The sequence below is a fragment of the Bos taurus genome, chromosome 3 (assembly GCF_002263795.3).
Source record: "Bos taurus isolate L1 Dominette 01449 registration number 42190680 breed Hereford chromosome 3, ARS-UCD2.0, whole genome shotgun sequence".
Taxonomy (NCBI): Eukaryota; Metazoa; Chordata; class Mammalia; order Artiodactyla; family Bovidae; genus Bos; species Bos taurus.
The window spans coordinates 3,058,820-3,085,811 of NC_037330.1; the positions used below are offsets into that span (position 1 = coordinate 3,058,820).

Genomic DNA, 26,992 nt, shown 5'->3' on the forward strand with positions numbered 1-26,992 from the left:
GCCACTGGGCGCTGCCCAGGCCAAGGCTGCCGCCGCTCCCAGCTCGGAGCCCGGTGCTGCCTTTCCCTAAGGAGCGCAGAGCCTTCCTCTGCCCGCTGCGGCCGTCCCGGTTTACATCCCAGGCAGAGGTCAGCGTGATGCTGCTGCTCCAATCCGGGCGGGCAGCGCACTGCTATTCGCCGAGGCGGCGGCGGCGAGGCGTCTGGCCCCCGCCTCCGCCCCTCCCGGGCCCCGCTGCCACCGCCCGAGGTCTCTAGGAAAGGTGTGAGCCCGACCCTCCTTCCTACCCACCCGGTTAACCCTATCAGCGAAGACGGCCTGCCGAGGACCAAAGGAGAAGAAAGGAGCCTTCTGCGTGTTTTAATTGGGTATGCCCCCACCTATTTCAAAAGGGATAAAAAGCTAAAAGGGCAGATCAAATAATAGAGAGGATGCCTTAGGTTTGAGAAGCAAAATCAGAACAAGCTTGAAAGAGTAAGATGAAACAAAGGGTTAATGTCATTTATCCATTGTCCAGACTAAAAACTTGTGTTCCGAAAATTAAATTCTTTCCCCCTCCCGTTTGCCAAAATAATATTTCAGCCTCTGGCTTTAAATATTTCCTCTTTTGGGAATCTCCAAACACCATCCTCTAACTTAACAGGCGACTTTCTGTAGCCCTTCTTCCGAAAGAAAGATAATTTGAGGGGGCTCTGAGGAACGCCCTCCCTCCCGACATCAATGCCCTTTCTAACCATAGTTTGAAATCCCAAACACGGAGGTTCCTGTGGAGTTAGGGCTGTGGAAGCGTTAAAACAATGCATGTCGATTTATTAGTACCTTTAAGTGAACCGGTTTAGGTGGGCAATTAGGTACTTGGTTACAAAAGACAGTAGCTGCTGGTGACCAAGAGTGGGGCGACCTCTGGAACCAGATTTCTGTATTAGCTGCAGTTCCCTGAGCAAGTCACTCAATCTCCCTTGCTCAATGTTCTCATCTGTTAAATGGGAATAATGGCAATTACATGCTAGGATTATTGTATTAAAATGAACTTTTATATTTAAAGTGTTTAACAGAGGGCCTGACACAGGTGCAAGCCTTTCTATAAAGGTGCTGTGAGAAAAGGCCCCAAAAGGGCTGAAACTGGAGAAGGAGCCTTTGCTGAAGCACAGGAAAGAGAGAGAGGACTACACTAGCCAGTTCCAACCTCTGCTCCCTTGAACCCAGGACTGGCATCAGTGAGCTCCAGGCCCTACCATCTAAAGAAGAACTCAAGTCTATTGCATTCTCTTTCAAAACTTAGTAAATTATCTTAAATTCAGAATTACTTTGAAAAAATTACTAAAGAAAATTAAGAGTATTAGAAAAAAACATACTCTTTTCACTTTTAAAATATTTCAGGTTACCATCCCCAACCAAACTCCACAGAAGCTCAGACAAGAAACTAACCTGGGGAGAGCAGCTTCCTGGAACCCAGAGGCAGGCATTTGAGAGAGGTTAGTGAGAAGCCTTATCAGATTGCTGAGGGGTGGGTGGGTTTTGGCTGATTTGTAAATCTGCTTCTTCTCCTACAAGTTCTTCCCTTAGTGAAAAGATAACGATCTTTTAGGATTATGGCAGAGCTTTTCAGAGGCAAGAAAGGCCAACTGAAATTTGGAACTTGATGGACTCATAGCTAAGGGGATATTAGGTAATTGAGAGAAAGAAGAATAATAAAACAATGCCACATTCTCCATGAACTTTTCCCAAATTCCCATCTTCCTTATCATTCCAATAACTTTTTTCTACAACATTTTAATCATAAAAATTTTCAAACTTAAAGTTGAAAGATTTTACAGTAAAGACTGATATAGCCACCACCTAGATTCTCCTGTTAACATTGTATTATACTTGCTTTATCACATCTATACATTGTACCTTTTGTTTCCCTTTCTTAAGTGACTTACTACAAACTGGTTTACACATTTCTTGCTTTGTTTGTCTGTCTTTATTTTCTATCCTAGCACCTAAAACAGTTTCTGACACATAGCCTTAGGGAGTAAAGAGACACCATACTTCATTTCTACATTCTTAAGGCCCACAGAACAGAATAACTGCGGGTAGGAGGCACTCACACAATACATGTTTGTTGAGTACTGGATGAATGAATGAACAAATATGAAAGAGGTAGGAAAATGTGCTGTGCTGTGCTTAGTCGCTCGGTTGTGTCTGACTCTTTGTGACCCCATGGACCCCAGGAGCCTGTCAGGCTCCTCTGTCCATGGGGATTCTCCAGGCAAGAATACTGGAGTGGATTGCCATGCCCTCCTCCAGGGGATCTTCCCAACCCAGGGATCAAACCCAGGTCTCCCACATTGCTGACGGATTTTTTACCAGCTGAGCTACCAGGGAAGCCCAAATACCAACAAGTAAATATCACTTCCACCATTTTGGAAGAAAATGTGGTTTTCCCTAGATTGCATTTATGTGGTTACTATTATTTCTGAATGTTCTGTTTTCCTGTCATTCCAAGTAACTGTCTACCTCTAATCCTAGTATGTGCATCTGTTAACTAGTGGAACTAACTCCTTAACTGAGCTAACTCATTACACTTATCTGTACCCTGTTTAATAATAATAATAATATTTGACATGAGTTAATATACATAAAAGTGCTCTGAAAAAAACAAAAGCTATCTATAAAGGCCTAATCCAGCTGCTCTCTGCACTCCCTGTTTTCACTTTGCTATTTTCTTTTTTTCTGTTTGTCCCTAGGGCAGGCTCACCTACACAGAAGGAAGTTCCCCTGTCCATTTAAATTATTAAAAATATTCTCAGCACTGGTGACCTCAACAAGGACTTCTGCATCTTTGCTTTCTATAAAGCAAGGTAGGCTGTCTGTGCTATTCCGTGTGCTGTGTCATCCTCTCTCGGGAGCCTGGTCACCAAATCCCACAGCTTAGGATGTTCAAATCACGTTTGAGCCTCCTGCAGCAATTACACTGCAGATTCTGGATTAAGTGATTTCCAGATGCCCTCCTTCCCCTCCCGCTAAGAAGAAAAAAAAAAATCAAATGTTTTCAATAAAATCCAGAGCTAGAACAGATGCACGGGAATACATTTTCTTGGTATCTGTGAGAATTTTCTTATATGTACAGAGATTCAGTCTGATCAAGTTCTGGCCTAGTTAACATTTGGGAATGAAATCAGCATGAATGTGCAACTACAGCTGTAGCTAAAGAAGAAGAAAAGAACTTGCTACTGACAGTCCTCTGCCTCCCTTATATCCTTAGCTACAGTTCTGAGCTAGACAAGCAACCTTACATTTTGCCTCCAATTGACAAATGCTACCACCAGGTGCTTCACACACCATAGCTAGTTCTCTAATTGCTTATCACATTTCCCAACCAGAAAAAAATGTTCTCACACTTCAGTATGTCTTCTGCAGCATGTTAGTTCCCTATTATGCCTTTCTATTTACCTCCTGTCTTTTATTAATCAGCAATTACTTTGACAGGTCATAAGTACTGTTCTAAGATGACCAGATGATATGAAAGCTCCCCAATATCTGGCTTTGTAATCTTTAGTTCAGTTCAGTCGCTCAGTTGTGTCCAGCTCTTTGCGACCCCATGGACCGCAGCACGCTAGGCTTCCCTGTCCATCACCAAATCCCAGAGCTTGCTCAAACTCATGGCCACCAAGTCAGTGATACCATCCAACCATCCTATCATCTGTGATCTTAATCAGTCACATTCTCAGATAGATACTATTAGGCTGCAGGACATAGCAGTCTTAGAGCAGCATCAGCAGCCTCTGAAGGCAAATCCATGGTCTCCACCCCAGAAGTAGTAAACCTGAAACTTCGTGGGCCAGGCAATTTGTCTTTCTTAAACTGTACACATAATTCAAGTGCTTACCAAAGTCTGAGCACTCCTGATTTAGTGGAAAGAAGACAGTGTGAGCTCTAGTTAGAAAAGCGCAGTTTACATCCTTGCTTTGTTACTTACTCATTTTATAACCTTTAGCAAGTTACCTTCTACACACCTCAGTTTCTTTAACTGTTAAATGGTACCTGGCTCATAGGATGGTTGTAAAAAATAATAAAAATATTATCAGTATACATATAATGGTTGTTAAGTATCATTTCTCTTTCCCTCCTATTTCTGTCACAAGTCTCTAACTATTGCAAGAGTCACACCATTAGAGATTAGGCGTTACAAAGGTAAGGACTTCTAATCCCTGTGGACACTTTAAACTAAAATGAAAAAGATAATGTCCAAAATAAGTAACTCTACATGTAGTGCTTGCCTGCAGTTGGAGAAGTTGGGGATAAATGGAGAGTGGCGGCTAATGGGTCTGGGATCTCTTTTTAGAGTAAAGGGAATGTTCTGAAATTGTCTGGTGGTTGTGCAACTTTTGCATAAGAACCTTTTAATCATATAAGATGGTGAATTATATGGTATGTAAGTTGTATCTCAGTAGAGCAATTTCAAAAAATAGGTCTCAACCTGCAGTCTAGGAGGGGAAAGAAGTTTTGCAGAATTGGTAACAGAAATAACAAAGGCACAGGGGAAAAAAAGACAGAACTAAAAAGACAATGTTAGGGGATTTTGTAACCTAAAAAACAGTGCCCAGATGCAAGTCATTAATTTTTTTATATTCAGTATACTGATTTTTGCACATATGCCCTTCCCCTTCCTCAGAAAGATAATAGTCATACAAGGGCCCTTAAACTTTAGTTGGCCCAACTTCAGAAATCCCACATGTCCCTAGAACTCTTCCCAGACTTTGAAAAAGTTAACATACAAATTTTAGTCCTATAGCGATTTATTTTCTCTCCCTACCTTATAACATGATTTGTTAGTGTGATTCTATGAAAATAAAGTCAGTTCAGTTGTCTTGCCCAGCAAGCTTGCAGCATCCTTGTTTTGTTCACACTGTGTTCTAAGCCATTTACCTTTATTCTGTTCCCAGTTCTTATCCCAGACCTGTATCTGACCCTGTGCTTCTTTGCCCATCACCAGACCACCTTGCCCATCCCACTTTTCTGCAGTGACTTCCTTCACCTTCCTCAATTAGCTCCGAGGTCACTTTCTCTGTAAATAGTCTACTTCTACCCCTCCCCCTTCACCCTAGGGCTGATGCTTTGTCCATTACACCATAATGGACATTATGGTTGGTGATGTACAGTGCTGGGACTAGGGTGACACAAGGGTGTCAAAATGTAAGGAGGCCCTGACTCTCGGATGGAGCAAGTGCTGGAGTAGCTGTGCTGTGCTTAGCCGCTCAGTCGTGTCCAACTCTCTGCAGCCCCATGGACTGCAGCCCACCGGCTGCTCTGTCCATGGGGATTCTCCAGGCAAGAATACTGGAGTGGGTTGCCATGCCTTCCTCCAGGAGATCTTCCCGACCCAGGGATCAAACCCGGGTCTCCTGCATTTCGGGCAGATTCTTTCCTGTCTTGAGCCACCAGGGAAGCTAGTGTAGGGTGGGCCTTAAAAAGGAGTCTTCCATATGTGTTTGTTCTAAATGTCTTCTTTGTCTCTCTCTAGTCCCAGCCCTAGTAACTGTCAACAGGAGAAGCAGAAGATGGTACAGCTGATGGCATCAATCTCAGAGGAGTAGCTACATTTAGACTGGTGGCCACGGATGGCAGGTCTGACTGTCCTGGAGGTGATGCTGAGGTGCCAATTTGTGTTGGAGGCTAAATGAGATTGCAGATTTAGCAGATTAGTTTTTGCTCGGTGTTCAAATGGTATGTTGCTGAAAAGTTACTTCGGTATCTCAAAGCAAACGCTCCCCAGATCATTAGGAGAGAAAATTAATTCAACTCTGCTTCATAATGAAATTACAGCTGTTCCTGGTGGCAGAGAGGCCTAAAGGTTTGAGTGATAGAACTTAGTGTTTCAGAAATATTTTTAGTCAGAGACTGAGAAAACTAAAAAAAGCAACATTCCCCAGGCGCACACACACACACTCACAAGTAGAATTTTGAGTGTAATTTACTTAGGTCTGACACAGCCTGCTGGCCAGGGGAGGTGGTGGGGGTAAGGGCAACTTCAGAGGAGAGCACCCACTGCCAGCAGAATGGAAGTGTTAGCTCTTTTTAAGGAATATGGGTCACCTCTGCCAGCACAGAGGACCCAGGGGCATGGTGTTTGCAAAGACAGTATCCTCAAAGGCACCTATCCAGATGTCCCCACCCATATCTTAGGATCTTAGGTGTTTACCACCAAGACCCTGACATCTTTCTACCGGTCCTGCCTTGGCTGACCAACACAAGCTCAGTTTTGAGCTCTAAGCCTGTATTCAGCCGGCTGAAATGACATGCACTATCCCAACTTGCTGGCAGTAGGGACATTAATTAGCTGGGGCTCTTGGTCAGTTATGTTGCTTGCAGGCTGAGTTCTTTGAGGTGCTTCTCGTGGTCACCATATATGGAGAGCAAAGTCTTAAAATCTCTGATTAAAATTGTTGAATTATCAATTTTCCCTTTCAGTTACGTCACTTTTTGCTGCATGTATTTTAGGACTCTTTTGTTAAGTATGTATACATTTATGAGGGGTCAGATCCATTATGAAATGTCCCTGCTTATCTCTCAGAATATTCTATGTCCTAAAGCCAATTCTGTCTGACATTAATAAGCCACTCCACCTCTCTTATGATTACTGATTGCATGGTATATCGGTTTCCATTTTTTAACTTATTTGTATCTGTGAATCTAACATGTATGTCTTATGAACTGTATATACTTGGATCTTGCTTTTTTATATAGCCTGACAATCTGTAGTAGATCTAACAGTATAGTATAATAAGTCTGCTAGTAACATCTCCTCTCAGTTTTTGCTTATCTGGTAATATCTTTATTTCAATTTCCTTTTCAAAGAATGGTTTTATTGGATATAGAATTCTTGGTTAAGAGCATGGTACTTTGTCCCTGGCCCTTTTAATATGTCATTCTACTGTCTTTCTGGACTTCATTATTTCTAGTGAGAAGTTAGCTATTAATTGTTGTCCCCCTAAATATGATGAGTCATTTTCCCTTGCTGCTTTCAAGATTTTTCTCTTTGCCTTTGGTTTTCAGAAATTTGCCTCATGTCGAGGTGTGGTTCTCTTTTATCCTGTTGAAATTTCATTGAGTTTTAGGATTTGTAAGTTAAGGTTTTTCATGAAATTTCGGATGTTTTTTGGCCAGTTTCTTGAAAATATGTTTTCTTCTCCTTTCTCCCTCCCCATTTTGGGACTCCCATTAAAGCTGGAATACTTGACTCCACGGTTTCCAAGACTCTGTTTAATTTGCTTCAATCCTCTTTTTTCTCTGTCCTTAGGTGTGGACAATTTCTATTAGTCTGTCTTCAACTTCACCAATTATTTCTCCTGTCATCTCCGATCTGCTGTTGAAACCATGTAATGAATTTTTCATTTGAGTTATTATACTTTTCAAATCTAGGATTTCCATTTGGTTCTTCTTAATACTATTTTCCTATTGAGATTTGCTTTGTGTTGATTCATTGTTAGCATTTCTAAAGTTATTTGAACAAATTTATAATGGCTGCCTTGGAGTGTTTCTCTGCTAAAAGTAAAAGCTGGGTCTGTTCCTAGTTTCTTCTTTTTGTTTTTTTTGTTTGTTTGTTTTTCTTGTATATGCGTATAACTTTCCTAGGTCTTTTTGCATGTCTAGTAATTTTTTATTTAAAAAAACTGGAAATTTTAGATAATATATTTTAGCTACTCTGAGTTCCATTTTATATTTCTGATGGTTATTGGATTTTTCATTTTTTGTTTAATAAGATGCTTAAACTGCAGACTCCATTTCCCTGATGTACAGCCTCCTGTCTCTGCTGTTATATTTATTTTTAATTAATTAGTTTTTTTCTTTTGGCCTAACCCTGTGGCATGTGAGATCTTAGTTCCCCGACCAGGGATCGAACCCACACTTCATGCATTGGAAGACACAGTCTTAACCACTGTGCCGCTGGGAAAGTCCTTCTGCTGTTTTATTTTTGCTTGTTAGTTTGCTGTGTTTGCTCAGCCTGGCTCCCTAGTGATTTCCTCTATGACTAATTGCTTAGTGGTCAGTCAATGCTTTGGGCAAAGGTTGTACTCAAATACCTTGAGCCAGTTAGGCTCTGCTGATTGATATGTGTGGATTATGGAATGCATTCAAAGCTTCAGCCTGTACTCAAGTCTCCCTCATCTTTTAGTTTTTGCTGGATTCTCCAAGGTCTGTTGGATCTCTTCTATACATGTGTAGTGTCCCAGTCAGCCAAGAGGGTGAGCAGCTTATCTCAGCTCTTCTATCCCTGCTTCAATTCCAGGATTGCCCTGTTAAATTTCTGGCTGCTTCACCACTTGCTCTGAACCTGAACCTTATCTTCAAGCTGCAGGGATGCTTGAAGCATTTTCCCTTGTGTCCAACTAAAGTGAAAGTGAAGTCGCTCAGTCGTGTCTGACTCTTTGCGACCCCATGGACTGTAGCCTACCAGGCTCCTCCGTCTATGGGATTTTCCAGGCAAGAGTACTGAAGAGGGTTGCCATTTCCTTCTCCAGGGGATCTTCCCGACCCAAGGGTCAAACCCAGGTATCCCGCATAGCAGGCAGATGCTTTACTTTCTGAGCCACCAGGGAAGCCCTGACTGAGTCCAGCTAAGTCCACTACTTGTTACTGGTGAGGTTTGTAGGACTGTGGTCCCTACACTGAATAGGGTCTGACTCCTCTTGCCGATATGAGATTCTCTTGCAAAATTGAAAACTGTCCAGTGAAATAAAACACAGCAAGATAAAATTCCAGGCTCTGAAACTTTATTCAGGGAATTCTACCAAACATTCAAAGGAGAGTTAACACCAAGATTTCACAAACTACCAGAGAGAAAAAAAAAGATGGAACATTTAACAATTCATTTTATGTGACCAGCAAGAAATTTAACACCAAAACCTGACAACACAGGACAAGAATGGAAAATTAAAGGGTTTTTGTATAAGCATATAGTCTCTCCTATAAGCATAGTAAGTAAAAATCCTAAATATAAATCACAATTTTAAATATGCATGCTATGCTAAGTTGCTTCAGTTGTGTCTGACTCTGTAAGACCCTGTGGACTGTAGCCCTCCAGGCTCCTCCGTCCATGGGATTCTCCAGGCAAGAATACTGGAGCGGGTCGCCATGCCCTCCTTCAGGGGATCTTCCTGACCCAGGGATCGAACCTTGTGTCTCTTAATGTCTCCTGCACTGGCAGGCACTAGCACCACCTGGGAAGCCCAATTTTAAATATATCAACACATAAAAGAATAGTCTATCACAAACAAGGTTTATTTTAAAAATGTAAGGTTACTTTAATATTGGAAAAATCTATACCTTCAATGTTCTAGATCTGGCTCAAAAACGATGTGCAGAGAGCAGTGTATATTTAGATATGGATAAATCCTGCAATAAGAAGAGTTAGTGTCCTTCATTACCTATCTCTATGAAATGAACTCTTTCTTTAATATCCTGCAGCAGTATTTCCCAAAATATGTGCCTTGGAACAGTGGTTTTGGGAGGAAAAGAGGTGTTGGAAACAAGTAAGTTTGGAAAAACCTGTGTACTATCCTCTGTTCCCACTTTAACTTCTAGGCGGGAGTGACAGGGCACATTAGCATATTAAACACCCTGAGAAATACTGCAATAAAGAAACTCACTTATGTTTGTTGAAGCCAGTGCTTTACCAAAGTGCAGAATCCTTTTCTTGGTATGCCTATTACTAAAAGGCAGAGCCAATATTTTGTGGAGCTCAAAGTGCTAGTAACCAAGAGTCCATACAGCAAATTATCTCTTACAAAGAACAGTATTTTGCTAGCTTGAAAGAGGCTGTAAGAGACCTATTCACACTAAGAAAGATATCTATTTACTTCAGCTATTAGATATCACATATTTAATGTTATTAATATTTATTATAATTGTTTTCTAGCTTAGGTTATAGATGTTTAGTGTATAAAAATCAATGAAGAAAATTTTTATATAGAATATTGAAGTTCTCTTTAATTCCTCCCTTAGAGATAATTGTTATTATCAGTTTAATGTTATTATTCAGTTTTTAATATTCATATTTTTTGCAAAGCTTTTTTTAGAATAATTGCCCACTAGCAGAAGAGTTCATCAGTTTCTGCTAATGAAAAATAGACATATCAATACCTCTAAGCTTTCAAATAAATATGAAAATATCAGAGTTTTTAAAAATATGTACAAGGGACTTCTCTGGTGGTCCAGTGATTAAGAATCTGCCTTGAGATGTGGGGAACCCAGGTTTGATCCCTGGTCTCGGAACTAAGATCCCACATGCTGCAGAGCAACTAAGCCTGCACACCGCAACTGTAGGAGCCCACGCTCCACAACGAAGGATCCTGCACGATGCACTCAAGATCCCACGTGCCACAACTGAGACCTGATGCAGCCAGATGTATATATATATACACACAAAATATGCATGAAAGAGTACTAAAGTACAGGGACTTCCCTGGTGATCCAGCAGCTAAGACTCCACACTCCCAACGTATGGGGCCCAGGTTCTATTCCTGGTTGAGGAACGAGATCCCACATGCCAAAATGAAAATTGAAGATCCTGCATGCCACAACTAAGACCCAGTACAGCCAAACAAATAACACTAAATATTTAAAAATGTTAAATGTAAAAGGAAAGATAAAAGAAGGAAAAAACCCTCAGGAGAGGAAAGCTGAACACTATGACATCTAATTAACTTTAAGGAAGACATGGAACACACCAAAGATGGGAAACAAACTGGGATAATTTATTTCTTTTTGGATACACAAAACACATTTTTGAATGTTCCGACAGTTTCATAACAAACAGTTTTCACTATGGCTATTATAAATCAAGGCATACTTACACAGGAAAGTATTCACAGACATAAAATTAGTTTAGCAGACAAGAGAAAATGGATAAAAGACATGAGTAGTTGACAGTTATGACTGATGGAGAGAAGGTGTCTCTCATTCACAATAATCCAGGATTTGGAATGAAATGAAGGTCAACAGAGGAAGAACTCCAAGTCAGTGTCAGCCTGTTGGCAGCTGGAGCGCCACTGTCGCCAAGGGAGACAACTAGGCACTCACTGTCCCTTCTCCATTGGTGACGTTTCCAGGGATCAGGTGGGAGTTGAAATGACAAGAGAAAGGGTTTTGTAAATAAGGCCACAGGAATTATCACACTGCTCAGTGTTCTGGATCATCTGACTCATCGCCACCTCTGACAATGGCATCCAGGCCTATTCTGTGGAAGGGTCTCATTTTCTTCTGTATTGCAACTTCCAAAGTTTCAGGTCCAGTCCCCACAATTATTTTCCTTTAACCTCTCAGGCTGAAATATCAGAACATTTATATCCTATTCTTCCAGTTGTCAGATTAGTTTCATGTCCTCCTGCGGTTCTTCTCCAGCGTTAGCGTATCTTTCCTCTGGTGTGGACACAGAGCTATGTACAGTATTCTGGATGAGAACTCTTCTGTTTGTTTTACAATGCCCTTCCTAATGACCTCACATTGGTGTTGCTCTCTGTGGCTAAAGAACCATGCTAATCTGGACTACCATGTTCAAAGAACAAAAGGATTGCCTATGACACCCCACTGGCTTGCTTGCCTTGGTTTAGGCGGAAAAGAGATCTAGACCAACAAGTCAGGAGACCTGGCACATAGTCTGGTATTACCAGTAATGAGCTATGTCACCTTGTAAGTTATTTAAATTTTATTGGTTATCATTTATTCACATATAAAATGAAAGGATTGACTTTTAGATGCTCTTTAGTTCCCTCCCGGCTCTGAATTTATATAATTATGATATGTAGCTTGAGCTTCCCTGGTGGCTCAGATGGTAAAGCGTCTGCCTGCAGTGCGGGAGGCCCGGGTTTGATCCTTGGGTTGGGAATATCCCCTGGAGAAGGAAATGGCAACCCACTCCAGTACTCTTGCCTGGAAAATCCCACGGACTGAGGAGCCTGGTGGGCTACAGTCCATGGGCTCGCAAAGAGTCGGACACAACTGAGGGAGCTTATCTACCATTATTCTCTACATTGTTACACCTCATAGGAATTTTTAGTAGTATATTTGTATCTTGGCATTTCACGTACTGCAGTTGGCTATACTACAAATGTAAATATCTCACCTTAAAACCTCAAATCTTAAAAAAAAAAAAAAAAAAACTCAAATCTTAATGAAACATATACCTCTGCATCAGTGTGTAAGGAACCATATCCATAGTGCATTTCAAAACCCCAACCTTTTATTTTCTTGTTCTAAATCACAATTCTAATGGCCATGATCAAAAAATCTACAAACAATAAATGCTGGAGAGTGTGTGGAAAAGACTTACACTGTTTGTGGGAATGTAAATTGGTTCAGCCACTATGGAGAACAGTATGGAGGTTCCTTAAAAAAACAAAAATAAGCTGTCATATAATGCACTCCTGCATTTTCTGGAGAAAACCATAATTCAAAAAGATATATGCACCCCAGTGTTCACTGCAGCACTACTTCCAATAGCCTGGACATGGGAGCAACCTCAATGTCCATCAACAGTGGAGTGGATACAAAAGATGTAATACAGATATACAATGGAATATTACTCAAGTCATAAAAAGGGGAATGAAACTGGGTCATTTGCAGAGGTGGTGGATGGATCTAGAGAGTGTCATACATAGTGAAGTAAGCCAGATAAAGACAACTATCATCTGATACTGCTTATATGTGGAATCTAAAAAAAATTATGGTTATGGTGGGGAGGAGGGAAGTGGAGAGATAAATTGAGAGATCAGGACTGACATATACACATTCAGTTCAGTCACTCAGTCGTGTCCAACTCTTTGCAATCCCACAGACTGCAGCATGCCAGGCTTCCCCGTCCATCACGATCTCCCAGAGCTTGCTCAAACTCATGTCCATCGAGTTGGTGATGCCATCCAACCATCTCATCCTCTGTTGTCCCCTTCTCCTCCTGCCTTCAATCTTTTCCAGCATCAGGGTCTTTTCCAATGAGTCAGTTCTGTGCCAAAGTATTGGAGCTTCAGCTTCAGCATCAGAACTAAAGAGCCTCTTTATGAAAGTGAAAGAAGAGAGTGAAAAAGTTAGCTTAAAATTCAATACTCAAAAAACTAAGATCAGGGCATCCAATCCCATAGCAAATAAATGGAGAAACAATGGAAACAGTAAGAGTCTTTATTTTGGAGGGCTCCAAAATCACTGCAGATGGTGACTGCAGCTATGAAATTAAAAGACACTTGCTCCTTAGAAGAAAAGGTATGACTAACCTAGACAGCATATTCAAAAGCAGAGACATTACTTTGCCAACAAAGGTCCATCTAGTCAAAGCTATGGTTTTTCCAGTAGTCATGTATAGATGTGAGAGTTGCACTATAAAGAAAGCTAAGCACCAAAGAATTGATGCTTTTGAACTGTGGTATTGGAGAAGACTCTTGAAAGTCCCTTGGACTGCAAGGAGATCAAACCAGTCAGTCCTAAAGGAAATCAGTCCTGAATATTCACTGGAAGGACTGATACTGAAGCTGAAGCTCCAATACTTTGGCTGCCTGATGTGAAGAATGACTCACTGGAAAAGACCCTGATGCTGGGAAAAATTGAAGGCAGGAGGAGAAGGGGACAACAGAGGATGAGATGGTTGGATGGCATCACCAACTCGATGTACATGAGTTTGAGCAAACTCCGGGAGATCGTGATGGATAGGGAAGCCTGGCATGCTGCAGTCCATAAGGTTGCAAAGAGTTGGACATGACTGACTGAACTGAATAACTGATTCAATCTGCTGTACACCTGAAACTAACCACCCAACGTTGTAAATCAACTGTACTCTAATAAAACGTTTTTTTAAAATCACAACTCCATTCATTTATACATTCTTTTTTTTTTTAAATGTTAAGTTCTTGTAATTTGCCAGTAAGACAGATATTATTTCTGTTCTTATTGAGCTTACAATCTAAAGACTGGTACAGGTACTTGAACACGCTATGACAAGAAAATGTGATCCTATGGAAAACACTAGGGAATATTTAGCAGAGACATCTAACCACATCCCAAAGCAACCTCAAGTTTTTAAAATAACCTTTGACTTCACTATTTGAAACTTTGAACATTTAAACAAATTACATCTGCAGCTCTAATTTTTTTTTTTTAATTACATATTTATTTGCTCAGTGGCACATGGGATCTTCCTGGATCAGGGATCAAACCAATGTCTCCTGCATTGGCAGGCAGGTTCTTAACCACTGAGCTACCAGGGAAGGCCCCAGTTCTCCTTTATTTAAGATAAAGTAATTTAACTAAAAACATTAGAAATTCTCCTTTCCCTAAAAAAGTACATTCAGACACCTCCATATCAATAACATCTTACAACCCAGGAGAATATTTTCCAAATGGCTTTAATAGTAGCTTATTTATTAGTTGATAAACAACCCTGCAATTTTCCTAAGTTTCTAAGTACTGTGCAAAACTGGCCCGCCATAGGTGAAATAAACCCAATATAATTTATGCATTGTTTACAGAAATGTTTCAGCTGTATTCTACATGGGATGCCCCACAAATGAGTGTAATACATTTGTTACAAAGGAACATAATTGGCCAACACAGACAATAGTCTTTTGTGTATTAAGACCATAAAGCTTCACTGTTGTTATTGTTGAGTATTTTTAATCTTAAATGTAATAGTTTTGACTTTTACTATTCTCCATTATAAAAGTAATATAGAATTATAGTCAAATTAGAAACTCTTAAGTGAGTATAAAGAAAACAATCACCCTTAAAGTCCCAGGCAGATATAACTCACATTAACAGTTTAGTGTATAACCTGCTACCTGGTTTTTCCCCTCTTTTCTTTACTTTCTAAAAGGGACTTCAACTGTACAAATTTGAAATAATCAAAACTCTTACTTTATAACACATTCTCATCATTGACTCTCTTCATTATTTATTTAATAAGCTACTAAATATTTGCCACCGTATGCAAGACCTGCAGTGTGCTGTGCTATGCACAGTCGTGTCTGACTCTCTGCAACACCATGGCCTGTAGCCAACCAGGTTCCTCTGTCCATGGGATTTCCCAGGTAAGAATACTGGAGTGGGTTGCCATTTCCTTCTCCAGGGGAATCTTCCTGACCCAGGGATTGAATCTGTGTTTCTGGTGTCTCCTGCCTTGGCAGGCAGATTCTTTACCACTGCACCACCTGGGATATCTAGAATAGAGACAACAAATGACAGGTTATTGTCAATATTCTAGATGTTTTTCTATGCATTATATGTATGTAGAACTTTTTAAAAAGTGGTCCTTACTAGTCAAGATCTCATCAGTCTAGTATCTACAATTAAGAGATTGAAGTGAGAAGCAAAGATTGTCCTAACACATATTTACCAATGAACTAATAGCATTCAATGTAACCGATAAACATCTGTATCATTTGAAGTACTGAACAGTATTCTACTGCACAAATTTGTTACAATTTATTTAACAGTCTGCTTTTTTAACATTTAGATACTGTTTTTTAAATTAGGTAAGAATATGAAAACACCCTTAAATGTACTTCTTGACCCATATCTTGACCCATCTATCTGATTATTTCCTCTAGTTGGATCAAAGGGTATGCACATTTTTAGGGCCTTTGATACAACCTGCTAAATTGCTTTTAAAGTTTAAACTAATTTAGCCTCCAGTGACCTCACTAGGAAAGGAAGGCTCCAGATGCCAGAAGACCTCAGGCAGCTGGAAGTTGGTGGCATAAATACAACAATCAGACCTAAGGATGAGTAGGGCACTGACAAAGTATACTATGCTTTAGGAAGAAATCATATATGCAACATTTAATTTGAATATTTAAGCATATTTTTTAGGTAATATATGCAAGAATACTGTAAAATCCATGATGGAAAAAAAGCCACAGAAACAAAACTTTGTGTGGCCAGAGGTCTAGTTCAGTTCAGTCACTTAGTCACGTCCAACTCTTTGCGACCCCATGAATCACAGCACGCCAGGCCTCCCTGTCCATCACCAACTCCTGGAGTTCACTCAAACTCATGGGCACTGAGTTGGTGATGCCATCCAGCCATCTCATCCTCTGTCATCCCCTTCTCCTCCTGCCCCCAATCCCTCCCAGCATCAGAGTCTTTTCCAATGAGCCAACTCTTCGCATGAGGCGGCCAAAGTACTGGAGTTTCAGCTTCAGCATCAATCCTTCCAATGAACACCAAGGACTGATCTCCTTTAGGATGGACTGGTTGGATCTCCTTGCAGTCCAAGGGACTCTCAAGAGTCTTCTTCAACACCACAGTTCAAAAGCATCAATTCTTCGGCGCTCAGCCTTCTTCACAGTCCAACTCTCACATCCATACATGACCACTGGAAAAACCACAGCCTTGACTAGACGAACCATTGTTGGCAAAGTAATGTCTCTGCTTTTGAATATGCTATCTAGGTTGGTCATAACTTTCCTTCCAAGGAGTAAGCGTCTTTTAATTTCATGGCTGCAGTCACCATCTGCAGTGATTTTGGAGCCCACAAAAATAAAGTCTGACACTGTTTCCACTGTTTCCCTATCTATCTGCCATGAAGTGATGGGACCAGATGCCATGATCTTGGTTTTCTGAATGTTGAGCTTTAAGCCAACTTTATCACTCTTAGTCAACACCGAAATCAGATTGATTATATTCTTTGCAGCCAAAGATGGAGAAGCTCTATACAGTCAGCAAAAACAAGACTGGGAGCTGACTGTGGCTCAGATCATGAACTCCTTATTGCCAAATTCAGACTTAAATTGAAGAAAGTGGGGAAAACCACTAGACCATTCAGATATGATCTAAATCAAATTGCTTATGATTATACATTGGAAGTGAGAAATAGATTTAAGGGACTAGATCTGATAGAGTGCCTGATGAACTTCATGACATTGTACAGGAGACAGGGATCAAGACCATCCCCATGGAAAAGAAACACAAAAAAGCAAAATGGCTGTCTGGGGAGGCCTTACAAATAGCTGTGAAAAGAAGAGAAGTGAAAAGCAAAGGACAAAAGGAAAGATATAAGCATCTGAATGCAGAGTTCCAAAGAATAGCAAGGAAAGATAAAAAAATCTTCCTCAGTGATCAATGCAAAGAAATAGAGGAAAACACCAGAATGGGAAAGACTAGAGATCTCTTCAAGAAAATTAGAGATACCAAGGGGACATTTCATGCAAAGATGGGCTCAATAAAGGACAGAAATGGTATGGACCTAACAGAAGCAGAAGATATTAAGAAGAGGTGGGAAGAATACACAGAAGAACTGTACAAGAAGAGCTTCACGACCCAGATAATCACGATGGTGTGATCACTCACCTAGAGCCAGACGTCCTGGAATGTGAAGTCAAGTGGGCCTTAGGAAGCATCACTACAAACAAAGCTAGTGGAGGTGATGGCATTCCAGTTGAGCTATTTCAAATCCTGAAAGATGATGCTGTGAAAGTGATGCACTCAATATGCCAGCAAATTTGGAAAACTCAGCAGTGGCCACAGGACTGAAAAAGGTCAGTTTTCATTCCAATCCCAAAGAAAGGCCAGAGGTCTAAGTTTCTGTCAAAAACCAAATTATATGATGAATAAGTGGAAATATTTTTTAAAAATAAAAAGTATAACTATTAAATCCTATCCAATTTTTATATGTCTGTAACCAGTCCTGGGTGTTCATTGGAAGGACTGATGCTGAGGCTGAAACTCCAATACTTTGGCCACCTCATGCGAAGAGTTGATTCATTGGAAAAGACCCTGATGCTGGCAGTGATTGGAGGCAGGAGGAAAAGGGGACGACAGAGGATGAGATGGCTGGATGGCATCACCAACTCAATGCACATGAGTTTGAGTGAACTCCAGGAGTTGGTGATGGACAGGGAGGCCTGGTGTGCTACGGTTCATGGGGTCGCAAATAGTCGGACACAACTGAGCAACTGAACTGAACTGAACCCTTTAGGCCAACTTGAAATGTACAATGTGTAAAGCTTCAGGCAGATGAAGACCTAGAAAAAATATTTTTTAAACCCTTACATGCTTCTATATATACATGTAACAAACTCACATTAAATATTTTTCTAACATGAATTTAGTAATAATCCCACATTATTCCAGTCCTCCTGCTTACCATTTATTTTGGTTTTAGAAATGGTAAAAAATTTATCAAGTTATATATATATATACATATATATATATATATACAAGCAACATACACATGTTTATACATTCACAAAGTAAAAAAATAAGCAATAAAAAGTATACAATAAAAAATAAATCTTATGTGTGTTCCTAATGTTACTATCCAAAGGCAGTCACTCTTAATGGTTTCTTACATATCCTTAAGACTGTCTATGTACATATCAAACACACAGACAAAAAATGTGTGTGTGTTCTCTCTCCAATTAAAAAAAAACAAAAACATATGCTACAAATTGTTCTACATTTTGTATTTATCACTGTATCTTAGAGACTATTCCATATTACTACAGAGGTATCTGCCTCATAAAAAAATTTTTTTTTTTAATTAAAAGCACAGAACAAAACATTTTCAGGGCTTAGGGGAAATTACTTTTGAGGAAGGCTCAGTAGATACTGTGAGATTACTGTAATAAGAAAAAGTTAAAGGAGACATTCATTTATTCATTCCTTCACGTACTCATTCACTATGATTCACTCATTCACTTACTCATTCACTATGACTCATTCACTATGATTCCTTCACTTACTCATTCATTACCTGCATACAAATTTCTCAAGAGGCAGATCTGGTGGTCTGGTATTCCCATCTCTTTCAGAATTTTCCACAGTTTATTGTGATCCACACAGCCAAAGGCTTTGGCATAGTCAAGTAAGACGGTAGGTGTTGCAAGAGGGCATCAGAGGGCAAACACACTGAAACCATACTCACAGAAAACTAGTCAATCTAATCACACTAGGACCACAGCCTTGTCTAACTCAGTGTTAAGCATTCATGGGTACTATTTCATATAAAACTTACCACAATCCTATTACATGCCTGCAGGGGGTTTTTATTAGTCAAGGCTTCATTAAAAGTCCCCACAGTTGAGAGATTGAGCAAAAGTTGCCTTGCTATATATTTACCAGTAAATCAGCCACTTATAAAATTAGTCATTAGATATCCTTCCTTACATAACATCTTTCTGTTCCTATTAGCCTGTTTGAAAATTCACTCCAAACTGTTTTCAAAATGAAATTGCAAATTTCTTGCAAAAGATGTAGGACTTTCATGAAGTTTTGGAAAGTAATAGTGGAGAATTGCTCAGATTACAAGCAAAACCACAGATGAAAATAAGAATGTTGTGGAAATATACTAGTTAATAATTGAAGATAAGAAATTCCAAAAGCGTAGTGGCATTTCACAAGAAAATGATTTGAATGGAAAAGAAAAGTAAAATATGTGTTTTATGTATCATGGTGGTGGTGGTGGTGGTGCTGGTGGTGGTGGTTTAGTAGCTAAGTCGTGTCTGACTCTTGCGATCCCATGGACTGTGGCCCACCAGGCTCCTCTGTCCATGGGATTTTCGAGGTAACCTAAGGCAAACCCTATAGCAGATATACAAAAGATAACAGTGGTACCAATAAGCATAGGACTATGGAAAATCATCAAATCAAAAGGAAGAGAGCAAAAGAAGAAGAAGAAAGGAACAAAGAAATTACAAACAGCCAGAAAACAATTAACAAAATGCCAACAGTAAGTCCACACCTAAACCAATAATTACTTTAAATATAAAAGACTAAATTATCTAATGAAAAGACATAGAATGTCTTGGGGCTCCCCCGGCAGTCCAGTGGTTAAGACTCCACGCTTCCACTGCAGGGGCCACATGTTTCATTGCTGGTTGGGGAACTAAGATCCCGCATGCTAAAAGATGCAGTCCCCTGCCTCGTAAAGACACAGAGTGTCTGAATGGAATAAAAAAAACAAGACCCAACTATATGCTGCCTATAAGAGATTCACTGAAGCTCTAAGGAAACAGACTAAGAGTGAAGAGATGGGAAAATGTATTCTTTGTAAATGGAAACCAAAAGAAAGCAGGAGTAAGCTATACTTCCACTGGAGGAGGAAATGGCAACCCATTCCAGTATTCTTGCCTGAAAAATCCTCATGGACAGAGGAGCCCGGCAGGCTACAATCCATGAGGTCACAGAGTCGGGCACGACTGGGCAACTGAGCACAAGTACAAAGCTCTATTTCAATCAGATAAAACAGACTTTAAGGCAAAGACGTGTAGGAAGAAAAAAGGAAGGTCATTATATAGTGATAAAGGGGTCAATCGAAAACAGGATGTAACATTTGTAAATATTTATGCATCCAAAATAGGAGGAGCACCTAAATATATAAAGCAAATACTGTCAGACCTGGAAGAAATAACAACATAATAATAGTAAAATAATCCTTTTCAACAATGGATAGGTAATCCAGACAGAAAGTCAATAAGGAAACACTGCATTTCCTACATTAGACCAGATGGCTTTACTAACGAATTCTACCAAACATTTAAAGAAGAATTAATATCAATCCTTCTCAAACCTTTCCAAAAAAACAGAAAAAGAGGGAACAGTTCCAAATTCATTTAATGAGGCTAACATTACCCTGATACCAAAATCAGACAAAGATGCTACAAGAAAAGAAAATTACAGATCAATATCCCTGATAAACATAGATGCAAAAATCCTCAACAAAATATTGGCAAATCAAATTTAACAATCTACTAACAGGACCATATACCATAATGAAGTGAGATTTATTCCAGGGATGTAAGGATGACTCATAATCTGCAAATCAATCAATTTGCTATACCTCATTAACAAAATGGAGGATAAACATTATACGATCATGTAGAAAAAGCATTTACAAAATTCAACATCCGTTTATGATAAAAAACTTCGAGAAAAGTCGGTGTGGAAGGAATGTACTTCAACAAAGTAAAGGTCACTAAGATAAACTTCTGGCTAACATCATCAGTTCAGTTCAGTTAAGTTGCTCAGTCGTGTCTGACTCTTTGCAACCCCATGAATCGCAGCACGCCAGGCTGCCCTGTCCATCACCAACTCCCGGAGTTCACTCAAACTCACGTCCATCGAATCAGTGATGCCATCCAGCCAACTCATCCTCTGTCGTCCCCTTCTCCTCCTGCCCCCAATCCCTCCCAGCATCAGAGTCTTTTCCAATGAGTCAACTCTTCGCACAAGGTGGCCAAAGTATTGGAGTTTCAGCTTTAGCATCATTCCTTGCAAAAAACACCCAGGACCAATCTCCTTTAGAATGGAGTGGTTGGATCTCCTTGCAGTCCAAGGGACTCTCAAGAGTCTTCTCCAACACCACAATTCAAAAGCATCAATTCTTCGGTGCTCAGCTTTCTTCACAGTCCAAATTTCACATCCATACATGACCACAGGAAAAACCATAGCCTTGACTAGACGGGCCTTTGTTGGCAAAGTGATGTCTCAGCTTTTCAATATGCTATCTAGGTTGGTCATAACGTTCCTTCCAAGGAGTAAGCGTTTTTTAATTTCATGGCTGCAGTCACCATCTGCAGTGATTTTGGAGCCCCAAAAAATAAAGTCTGACACTGTTTCCACTGTTTCCCCATCTTTTTCCCATGAAGTGATGGGACCAGATGCCATGATCTTGGTTTTCTGAATGTTGAGCTTTAAGCCAACTTTTTCACTCTCCACTTTCACTTTCATCAAGAGGCTTTTGAGTTCCTCTTCACTTTCTGCCATAAGGGTGGTGTCATCTGCATATCTGAGGTTATTGATATTTCTCCCAGCAATCTTGATTCCCACTTGTGCTTCTTCCAGCCCAGCGTTTCTCATGATGTACTCTGCATATAAGTTAAATAAGCAGGGTGACAATATACAGCCTTGACGTATTCCTTTTCCTATTTGGAACCAGTCTGTTGTTCCACGTCCATTTCTAACTGTTGCTTCCTGACCTGCATATAGGTTTCTCAAGAGGCAGGTCAGGTGGTCTGGTATTCCCATCTCTTTCAGAATTTTCCACAGTTTATTGTGATCCACACAGTCAAAGGCTTTGGCATAGTCAATAAAGCAGAAATAGATGGTTTTCTGGAACTTCTTGCTTTTTCGATGATCCAGCAGATGTTGGCAATTTGGTCTCTGGTTCCTCTGCCTTTTCTAAAACCAGCTTGAACATCTGGAAGTTCCTGGTTCACATATTGCTGAAGCCTGGCTTGGAAAATTTTGAGCATTACTTTACTAGCATGTGAGATGAGTGCAATTCTGTGGTAGTTTGAGCATTCTTTGGCATTGCCTTTCTTTGGGATTGGAATGAAAACTGACCTTTTCCAGTCCTGTGGCCACTGCTGAGTTTTCCAAATTTGCTGGCATATTGAGTGTATCACTTTCACAGCATCATCTTTCAGGATTTGAAATAGCTCAACTGGAATTCCATCACCTCCACTAGCTTTGTTCATAGTGATGCTCTCTAAAGCCCACTTGACTTCACATTCCAGGATGTCTGGCTCTAGGTGAGTGATCACACCATCGTGATTATCTTGGTTGTGAAGATCTTTTTTGTACAGTTCTTCTGTGTATTCCTGCCACCTCTTCTTAATATCTACTGCTTCTGTTAGGTCCATACCATTTCTGTCTTTTATCCAGCCCATCTTTGCATGAAATGTTCCCTTGCTATCTCTAATTTTCTTGAAGAGATCTCTAGCTTTCCCATTCTGTTGTTTTCTTCTATTTCTTTGCATTGGTCGCTGAGGAAGGCTTTCTTATCTCTTATTGCTATTCTTTGGAACTCTGCATTCAGATGCTTATATCTTTCCTTTTGTCCTTTGCTTTTCACTTCTCTTCTTTTCACAGCTATTTGTAAGGCCTCCTCAGACAGTCATTTTGCTTTTTTGTGTTTCTTTTCCATGGGGATGGTCTTGATCCCTGTCTCCTGTACAATGTCACAAACCTCCGACCATAGTTCATTAGGCACTCTATCTGTCAGATCTAGTCCCTTAAATCTATTTCTCACTTCCATCATACTTGATGGCAAAAAGCTGAAAGCTTTTACTTTAAGATCAGAAACAAGCAAAGGATGCTTACTCTTGTTACTTTTACTCAACATAGTACTGGAAGTCCCAGCCAGAGCAGTTAGGCAAGAAAAAGAAAGAAAAGGCATTCAAAATGGAAAGGAATATGTAAAAATGTCTTTACTTGCAGATGACATAATATTATATATAGAAACCCTCAAGGACTCTAACGAAAATTGTTAGAATTAATAAATGAATTCATCAAAGTTGCAGGATACAAACTCTATATGTAAGCATTAATTGTATTAAAAACACTGACAATGAGCTATACAAAACAGAAAATAACAAAACAACACCACTTAGTTTCATCAAAAGAAAATATCCAAGAATAAATTTAACCAAAGAAATAAAAGGTCTGTATACTAAAAACTATAAAATGTTGATGAAAGAAATAAATGGAAAGTTTTTCTGTGCTCACAGATTGGGAGAAGTAATATTCTTAAAATGTTCTTCATACTACTTAAAGAAATCTCAAATTCAGTGCAATCCCTACAGAATTCCAATGACATTTTTTGTAGAAATAGAATGAACAATTCTAAAATTCATACGTAATTACAAAAGACCCCAAACAGCCAAAACAAAATTGAGAAAGAACAAAGCTGTATTACATATTCTGATTTTAAACTATATTACAAAATTATAGTAACCTAAACATTATCATTTTGTTATAAAAACAGACACATAGCTCAAAGGGACAAAATAGAGCCCAGAAATAAATTCATGCATATTTGGTTAATTAATTTACAACAAAGGAACCAAGAATATACAATGGGGAAAAATAGTCTCTTCAATAAATGGTGTTGGGAAAGCTGGACAAGAATGAAATCAATGAATGAAATTGGACAAGAATGAAACTGGACCCCTATCTACCATTATACACCAAAATCAATTCAAAATGGATTAAAGACTAGAGTGTAAGACCAGCAATCATAAAGTTCCTAGCAAAAAGCATAGGGAGTAAGCACTCTGACATCAGGCTTGGTGATGATTTTTTGGATTTGTCACCAAAAGCAGAGGTAACAAAAGCCAAAATAAACAAGCGAGACTACATCTAACCAAGGAAAGGAAACAAGCAGTACGCAATGCCCACTTATGAAGTGTGAGAAAATATCTGCAAATCATACATTTGATAAAGGATTAATATCCAAAATATATAAAGAACACACAATTCAACAAAAAACTATCAGTCTAATTAAAAGCATACAGAAGAACTGAATAGATAATTTTCTAAAGACACAAAAAAGACAAGTATATGAAAAGGTGTTCAGTATCAGTAATCATCAGTTCAGTTCAGTTCAGTCGCTCAGTCGTGTCCAGCTGTTTGCGACCCCGTGAATCACAGCACGCCAGGCCTCCCTGTCCATCACCAACTCCCGGAGTTCACTCAAACTCACGTCCATAGAGTCAGTGATGCCATCCAGCCATCTCATCCTCTGTTGTCCCCTTCTCCTCCTGCCCCCAATCCCTCCCAACATCAGAGTCTTTTCCAATGAGTCAACTCTTTGTATGAGGTGGCCAAAGTACCGGAGTTTCAGCTTCAGCATCATTCCCTCCAAAGAAATACCAGGGCTGATCTCCTTCACAATGGACTGGTTGGATCTCCTTGCAAGGGACTCTCAAGAGTCTTCTCCAACACCACAGTTCAAAAGCATCAGTTCTTCGGCGCTCAGCCTTCTTCACAGTCCAACTCTCACATCCATACATGACCACAGGAAAAACCATAGCCTTGACTAGACGAACCTTTGTTGGCAAAGTAATGCCTCTGCTTTTCAATATGCTATCTAGGTTGGTCATAACTTTCCTTCTAAGGAGTAAGCGTCTTTTAATTTCATGGCTGCAGTCACCATCTGCAGTGATTTTGGAGCCCAGAAAAATAAAGTCTGACACTGTTTCCACTGTTTCCCCATCTATTTCCCATGAAGTGATGGGACCGGATGCCATGACCTTCGTTTTCTGAATGTTGAGCTTTAAGCCAACTTTTTCACTCTCCACTTTCACTTTGGGAAATGCAAATCAAAACCACAATGAAATATCACCTTGCACTTGTTAAAATGGTTATCAAACCAACAAGTGGTGGTGAGGATGCAGAGAAATGAGAATATTTGTACACTGTGGGTGGGACTGCAAATTTGTGCAGCCAGTATGGAAAATAACACAGAGGTTGCTCAAACAATAAAACTAGAACTACCATATGACCTAGCCATCCTACTTCTGGATATATATCCAAATGAAATTAAAATAGGATATCAAAGATACACCTGTTGACTTATATGTCATTGCAGCATTATTCTCAATAGTCAAAATATGGAAACAGCCTAAGTGTCCATAAATAGACGAATGAATAGAGCATGGATAAAGAATATGTAGCATGGACTTTACTGGTAGTCCAGTGGTAAGAATCTGCCTGCCAATGCAAGGGACATGGGTTCGATCCTTGGTATGGGAAGATTCCAGACACAGTAACTAAGTCTGTGTGCCGCAACTATTGAGCCCAAGCTCTAGAACCTGCGGACTGTAACTACAGAAGCCTGTGCACCTAAAGCCCATGCTCCACAGAGAGAAGCCACTGCAGGGAGAAGCCCATGCACAGCAACTTACAGAGTAGCACCAACTCGCCCCAACCAGAGCAAGCCCTCAGGCAGCAAGGAAGACCCAACACAGCCTAAATAAATAAGTTTTAAAATGATGTGGCATATATATACACACACACAGAGTCCAGTTCAGTCACTCAGTCCTGTCCAACTCTATGCACTGCAGCACATCAAGCTTCCCTGTCCATCACCAACTCCCGGAGCTTGCAAACTCATGTACATCAAGTCAGTGATGTCACCCAACCATCTCATCCTCTGTCGTCACCTTCTCCTCCTGCCCTCAATCTTTCCCAGCATTAGGGTCTTTTCCAATGAGTCAATTCTTTGCATCAGGTGGCCAAAATATTGACGCTTCAGCATCAGTCCTTCCAATGAAGATTCAGGACTGATTTCCTTTAGGACTGACTGTTTTGATCTCCTTGCAGTCCAAGGGACTCTCAAGAGTCTTCTCCAACATCACTGTTGAAAAGTGTCAATTCTTTGGCGCTCAGCCTTCTATATGATCTATCTCTCACATCCATACATGACTACACAGTGAACTATTACTCAGTTGTGAGAAAGAAGGAAATCATTTTATTCGTGAGAATGTGGGTAGACTTTGAGGACATTGTGCTAAGTGAAATCTATCAGACAGAAAAAGACAAATACTGTATTGTTCTCACTTATCTCTGTGTTGGGAAGATCCTCTGGAGAAGGAAATGGCTATCCACTCCAGTATTCTTGCCTGGGAAATCCCATGGACAGAGGAGCCTTGCAGGCTACAGTCCACATGGTCACAAAGAGTTAGATGTGACTGTGTTTTCCAACACCATCTGCTCCCTCTGTGTCTCATGTATCACTTATATGTGGAATCTTTAAAAAAAAAAGAGAAACACGGAGAAGCTGAGTAAAGAAAAGTTGTTATCAGGGCCTGAGGGTGGGGAAAATAGAGACAGGTTAGTAAAAGTATACAAATTTTTAGCTATAAGATTAATAAAGTCTGAGGATCAAACGTAAAACATGGTGACTATAGCTGGTAACTGGTTTAAAAAAAAAAACTTCAAGTAAATTTTAAAATTAATTGGTTTTATTTAATATAAGGCAATTCATGAATTGGATAGGATCCCATCTAGCACCTAATGGGCTTCCCAGGTGGTGCAGTGGTAAAGAATCTGCCTGCCAAGCAGGAGTCACGAGAGACGCAGGCTTGATCCCTGGATTGGGAAGGTGCCCTAGAGAAGGAAATGGCAACCCATTACAGTATTCTTGCCTGGAAAATCTGGCAGCCTACAGTCCACAGGGTCTCAAAGTATCAGATATGACTGAACACCAGCACTGACCTGGCTCTGGCTGCCTCTTGAACAT

At 40.0% G+C, this 26,992-nt stretch overlaps 1 protein-coding gene and 2 long non-coding RNA genes across 8 annotated transcripts in view; 1 reads left to right on the forward strand and 2 right to left on the reverse strand.

The window, feature by feature from the left end:
• Positions 1-26,992, reverse strand: part of UCK2 (uridine-cytidine kinase 2) — a 125,432-nt gene that overhangs the window by 77,924 nt on the left and 20,516 nt on the right. The window lies entirely within an intron of this gene.
• Positions 216-26,992, forward strand: part of LOC101907566 (uncharacterized) — a 45,108-nt gene continuing 18,331 nt past the window's right edge. For 2 of the 5 annotated variants that reach the window (XR_009493817.1, XR_009493818.1), the window contains exons 1-4: positions 216-368; positions 1,381-1,475; positions 2,733-2,846; positions 5,510-5,712. This is a non-coding gene — a long non-coding RNA (uncharacterized lncRNA). Of the gene's footprint in view, positions 369-1,380; positions 1,476-2,216; positions 2,388-2,732; positions 2,847-5,509; positions 7,226-7,285; positions 7,559-26,992 lie in introns of those variants that run through there. The other 3 variants (XR_003033909.2, XR_009493816.1, XR_233810.5) reach the window with 3 other exon arrangements.
• Positions 10,720-26,992, reverse strand: part of LOC101907516 (uncharacterized) — a 36,176-nt gene continuing 19,903 nt past the window's right edge. The window contains exons 3-5 of one of the 2 annotated variants that reach the window (XR_805254.3): positions 26,311-26,500; positions 17,317-17,550; positions 10,720-15,185 (exon numbers count right to left, since the gene is read on the reverse strand). This is a non-coding gene — a long non-coding RNA (uncharacterized lncRNA). The remainder of the gene's footprint in view (positions 15,186-17,316; positions 17,551-26,310; positions 26,501-26,992) is intronic. The other variant, XR_233809.5, reaches the window with a different exon arrangement.